This window comes from Acanthopagrus latus, chromosome 19 (genome assembly GCF_904848185.1).
Source record: "Acanthopagrus latus isolate v.2019 chromosome 19, fAcaLat1.1, whole genome shotgun sequence".
NCBI classification, from domain to species: Eukaryota; Metazoa; Chordata; class Actinopteri; order Spariformes; family Sparidae; genus Acanthopagrus; species Acanthopagrus latus.
The window spans coordinates 10,060,228-10,066,227 of record NC_051057.1 but is presented as its reverse complement, the minus strand read 5'-3'; positions in this window follow the sequence as shown (position 1 = coordinate 10,066,227).

Here is a 6,000-nt window from a genome sequence, read left to right as displayed (position 1 = left end):
TATAAAAGACCAAAGGGAGGGAAAGGAGACAAAAACTGGGGGGGGACTGATACAACGGAGGGATGGATGGAGGGAGTTACGGAGGAGGGGTGGTTGGTTAGGGAATCAGTTTTGCCTACTATATTTAACTGACCCATAAATCTGTTTTTAAATTCCCCTCCATTTAAAAACGCCCAGGCGAACTGGAGAGAAGTGAAGGCAAGGGAAGGGAGGAAGGGAGGGTTTTTCTTTTTCGCGCCGGCTGTTAAGTACCACAATCCATGCATAGCCGGCGCTACATTTATCCTAACAATGTAATTGGTCCAGCTCCCTTGGCTGGTGGCTCAGTTACTGGCCCTCCCTCAGGCCCCCCAATGTGTATATGCGTGTGTGTGTGTATGTGTGTGTGTGCGTGCGCAACCAAGGCCCTCCCTTCAGCCCTCAAATGAAAAGAAATCCCTGGCTTCCATTGAGACAGAGACTCACTGGGGGGCATGGCGGCTAGGCTAACGTGGCTAATGCTAACATAAACTGTACACACCTGCTAACAACCTCACTTCAGGGCTACGCGCGTGTGTGTGTGTGTGTGTGTGTGTGTGAGTGAGTGTGTGGGTACGAGGAAGCTGGCTGGGAGTGGGGTTGCGGATTGCACCATAGGCAACAGATGAAAAGCAAAGCAGACGGACTCGGACAAACACCGATGCGTATACACACACACACACACACACACACACACACACCAAACCCAACCCTCTCCTCCTCTCTTTTTTGTCTTTCTCTCTGACACACACGTACAGTACACACACACACACACACACACACACACACTTTCTCTCCGCATTGAGCCTCAGTGCAATTACGAGGAAGAGGACAAAAGCTTCACAGACAGAGGCAACATAAGGGTCGGCTCTCTGTTTCACCTGGAGCTAAATATCTAAAGCGGAGGGGAGTCAGGGAGGAGAGGGAGCTGTGGGAGAGGAGGGAGGGAAAGGGGGAAGAGGAGAGAGAGAGAGATGGGTGATTGGCAAGAAGGGGGGAAAGGTGAAGAGAGGGTAGGGCAGGTGGTTCATCACGACCATTGTGAGGTGGGATCGGGGAATTTTTGGTGATCGTGGTCTTTTTCGATCACTTTCTCTTTATTTCTCTTTATTTATTTTATTTTAACTCATGAGGAAGAATTTTTAAGAGATCACAGGCGCGGGTGAGCTGGGTCGAGGCTGCAGATTCAATGAGGGGAGCTAGCTAAAAGTAAGGGCTGAAAATGAGGAGATGATGAGGGGCAGAGGAGAAAGGTTCAGCGAGGAGGATGAGGATAGTTGTCGGGTAAGGGGTGAGGAAAAAAAGGGGAGGTGAGAGTGTGGAAGAGGGGAGATTTGGGGAGGGTGAGGGAAGGGTGGGGGGAGAGGTAGGAGGAGACAGGAGCTGCATAATGAAGCGCTGGGCTAATTTGGAGAACTCCAGCTGGCTGAAGCCAGAGGGCCTGAGCTTCCAGAACATCTGAAGCACCTTAACGCTGCACACACACACACACCAACACACACACACACACATGCACAAAATACTACAGCTCATGCACGAACACGCATGTGATATCACTGCAGTTGTGCAAACATACACACTTTATCCACTCAACATCACACACTTGTCTTTGACCTGAACCTGTTTTGCAGTCTAAGCTCAGCCACATACACACACACACACACATGCACACACAAACACACACACTCACACACTACAAACACTATAAACATCAATACAGTGGTGTGGCGAGTGCCCTCTCTGTGTGTATGCCTGTGGTGATGAATGGGCTGGGGATTAATAAGGTTGAGAAGTTGGTTGATGTGTGTCTGTGTATGTGTATGTGCGTGTGTGTGTGTGCGTGCGTGCGAGTTATTAGCAGAAAAAATGCTGGTGTCGGTGGCTTATTTACATACAGAATCTGCATTTACGTGACACGGCTTTCCACGCAACCTACACATCACGCAGATTTCGAGAGCATAGGAGGGACGTAGACAATCCCTTCGCTTTGTCAGAGCGCAACCGCCATTGTGATGGCGCCACGTTTTGTCTGAAATGTCCACACACAAAAACTGAGGAGGCATTCAAATGCGACGTGATCTGTATTTACATACAGACGGACGGTCTATATCTATTCCTGTGAAAAACATGCCACATCTATTTGTGGATTATTAAAGGTTCACTGTGCAGTTCTGAGGAGGAGAGAGGCCCTCACTGGCTGATTTTTCTTTTGCCTTAAAGTGGCACTATGTAGTTTTGGAGAAGAAAGATTCTGATTTTGATATTTACATTATCAGTGATGTAATATTACATTTTTACATCCCTGAATAGAAAAGCTCAGAGGGAAATAAGGTCTCCAGAACACTGTTTGAGGCTAGAAAGGTGGCGAGATGCACATTACCCTATCATTAATAATAATAAACCATAAACTCCACCGGCACCACTGAAAGAGCAGCTCTTGGCACTGCTGTCACTACTGTTTCTATTAGTAATCTATCTGCTGCACCATCATGATCAACAAAGTGAACAAAGTAAATGCTATGGCGGAGGCATAGAGGTCAAAAGATTATGCCGCTCAAAAGTTGCAGCATCAAACGGCGGGGTCACCGAGTCAAGTTTAAATAAATTCCCGGCGAACATGAACATCATTTGGCAAGAGTTTAAAATGTACAATAGTTTGGGTTGGAAGATTTTCCCTTTAACCGTTGCCAAAACTGCTCTTGTGCACTTTTTCAAATGTATTTTTCAAGTTAGGTGGAAGTCAGAGCGAAGTAAGACGGCGTTTTAGACCCGACGCATTCGGAATACAGAGGCTGAAAGTTTACAGCACAGAGAATTGAAGCGTGTTTTACAGAGTCAACACAGATGTCAATTATGTTGTTACGGGAACACCTTACAAACAGTGTCAGGTCAGAGTCGTCAGTCACACCGAGCCCGCCGGTCCCCTGATGAACAGAGCTGCCACTGTTTGCCTTCAACATATTGTCAACCGTATCACGAGGCTCTGAGCGGAACACTTAGTGCACGGAAACGGAGTAAAATTCCTTTTCTCTGAGGCTACATCGCGGTAATGGCTAAAAACACAGCTGGATTAGAGCCTCTCAGGTTTACAACCATAAGGTTTCCCATCTGCAAACAAAGCCCGACTATATTTTGTTGCCCTCCTCCATTTGGTTAACCTCAAGCCTTTATGGTTACCTAGGGGTGGCTCGGGGTGATGGCATTTGACTTAAGACTAGAGCCAAAGTGAAACGCTGACTAATCTGAAACATCTGGCAAATTTTATAAGACAGAGAGACGAGAGGGAGGAAACGATGCCAGGTTGGCAGGTGGAGGAGTGAGGAGCTCTCGCAATGGATTTATATAACCGCACAAACACACACAAGCAGTGACTAGACTTTCCACTGCCAGGGTGTGGTGGCTGCTAATGCCAAGCAGCTTGTCTCTGTAGAAGTAGCCATTTTATGGCCAAGAAAGTTAACCCACACACACATTCGAGCCCTTGTCTCCGTTACCACATGTAAACACAGCAACAAACACAGTCCTTCTGCGGCATGTCACGTGCACTCACACACAAACATTAGTGCAGAGAAGATCACGATCACGGCCCGGGACACATTTCAATCATCACCCAAGCCTTCGCTCCCAAAGCACCATGACTCCCATACCTGAGATCTGTCAGCAACTCAGCCAGTAAATAAGGCAGACAGTTTAGGTGTGTGTGTGTTTGTGTGTGTGTGTTACTTCAAGCAGGCCTACAGCACAGGTTCACTTGCTTAAAACTCAAAGACAATGGATGAGTGCACAGTAATTACAAGTGAAATTAGCAGACACTAAATCATTTATTGTAATAACAGGACAGTCTCTCCGAGGCAGGAGGCAGGCGACTGACACACTACTACACAAAGAATACAGTGTTTACATGTTTTGTTTTTTTTTTTATTTCTGTTGCAAACCCATCTCATGACTGCAGTTGGATCAACCAGTGAGATAGCTCGATGCCGGATCGCTGAGTTCACGCCTGACACAACGGTACCGTCTTCTTGATGTTCATCATGTCAGGCAGCCACCATAGATATAAAACTATTTCTATGGCAGCCATGGTAACACTGACCATCTTAGTTATATAGTGGTTGATCTTGTCCTCTGCGTGGCGATAAAAGAAGCTCTAACCTCTTTATTTTGCAGCCATTTTAGGATGTGGTTCTTCTCCTTTGAGTTCACTGAAACAGGCTCTATTAGTGCTGTCACTACCACCGCTGCCGGTTCGGAGGCAGAATTTTGATTAAAAGTGTTTTGCTTTTCTACTGTCATGTAACCATGGCACGTTTACACTCAGTTAGGACGTTTAGTTCGTTTGTCATCTATCTAGATCTCACAAGATGACTGTGATTAGTTGCCTGTTTCGCAGCCGCTCGCCTGATGCGCGTATTGCACGGAAACCTGGCAAATAAATGTTATCTGCAAGTTTGACAGTGTGAGGGATTTTGCATTCAACTCCGGATCAACAATGAACCCCCATTCCATCTTTGTACTTTATGTACAGGACAGGTGAAGTGGAGGAAAGAGGAACTAATCCCGCCTTGTACAGGCTGTTTTAAAAATAGCTTATGTCTTATATCCGCTTTCTGTGTAAAAATAAATATCTCCTCAGCATTTATTTAGTATTGAGCTACGCACATCAGCACGTGCTTGTGCTGTGCAGTAAAGCAACCTTCTTTTGTGTTGTAGAGCAACTGAAAAGATCCCCATGTGAAATCTGATAAAGGAAAACTGTGTAAATAAAAAAATTAAAAAAATAAAAAAATGTTATTGTTTAAAATGTACAAGTCTGAATCTGGTGACGGTGTGAACTTGCGCTCAACACATAACACCAATGCTACGTACACATCTACAGCAGACACTCCACCGTCCCAACACACTGAATTACTCTGGTAATCGGCAGAAAAATGAAACTGCTATGACACGCAATACAACATAAAAAGGAAAAAAAAAAAGAAAAAAAAAAACACATGCAACACACATTAACACAGAGTTTACCCCCACGTTCTAAGCTGTACCATGTAGCAATCACACGTGTGGTGCGCGCCGGGGCAAGAGGAACAGCAACAAATTGGATTTCCCAAGGATGATGGTGTGATGAAAGATTGTGTGTTTTTCTCATCTACCGCCAGTGCTGTTAGAGCGCAGCATGATTAAATAAAACCTTGCCCAAGTTTCAATAAACACATTATAACAATTGCATTTCCTTGACAAAGATTTAGGGACTGGTGTGATGCGATTGGATTACTGGGGAACATTGAGCTTTTTTAATGCTGTTTTTGCCCTGCCTTAAGTTGAACGTACACCTCCACTTGGGCAAGTTTAAAGGATTTCTCTCCCCTCAACATGTGGTTAGGGACACTGTGATGAAGATGATGGAGGTGGCGTTCGCTCGGCACTCTCTCTCTCTCTCACCCCAGTTCTTTATGCAACGGAGAAAACAAATGGCCAAGCGTCTTCATCCACCGTGAGCGATCAGCGCCGCCCGATACTTCCTCTTCGCAGCATGACGTACAAGTGCTCTTTTTCTGGCATTGTTGTTCATGGTGGTCTGCATTTGCATATGTAAGAAATGCAGAGAAATAATGGTGATTCAGTGCTTTTATAGAATTCCCAGACTGTGCGGCGCAGGAACACTGCGACACCACTGGTATCCAGGCCACACTGATGCACCCTGTGAGCCAAACGCAAACTATTAATCTGAATAGTAAAGACATATGTGAATCATGGCAGACTCAAGGCCACAGAGGGAGCAGATGTCTGATACGCCGATGACTAACAGGTGAAGGTGACGCATAAACGCAGAGAAACAGAGATAGCGAATAAAGTTTGAGATGAGTTTTTGTGTCCTCGTGTGTGTGTGTGTGTATGTATGTGTACGTCATCCAACACCGTGGGAAGATGCAATCACAATGATTTCAGGTCAACTGTCAGTCTTTTCATTGATTTAACCCCCAGTGT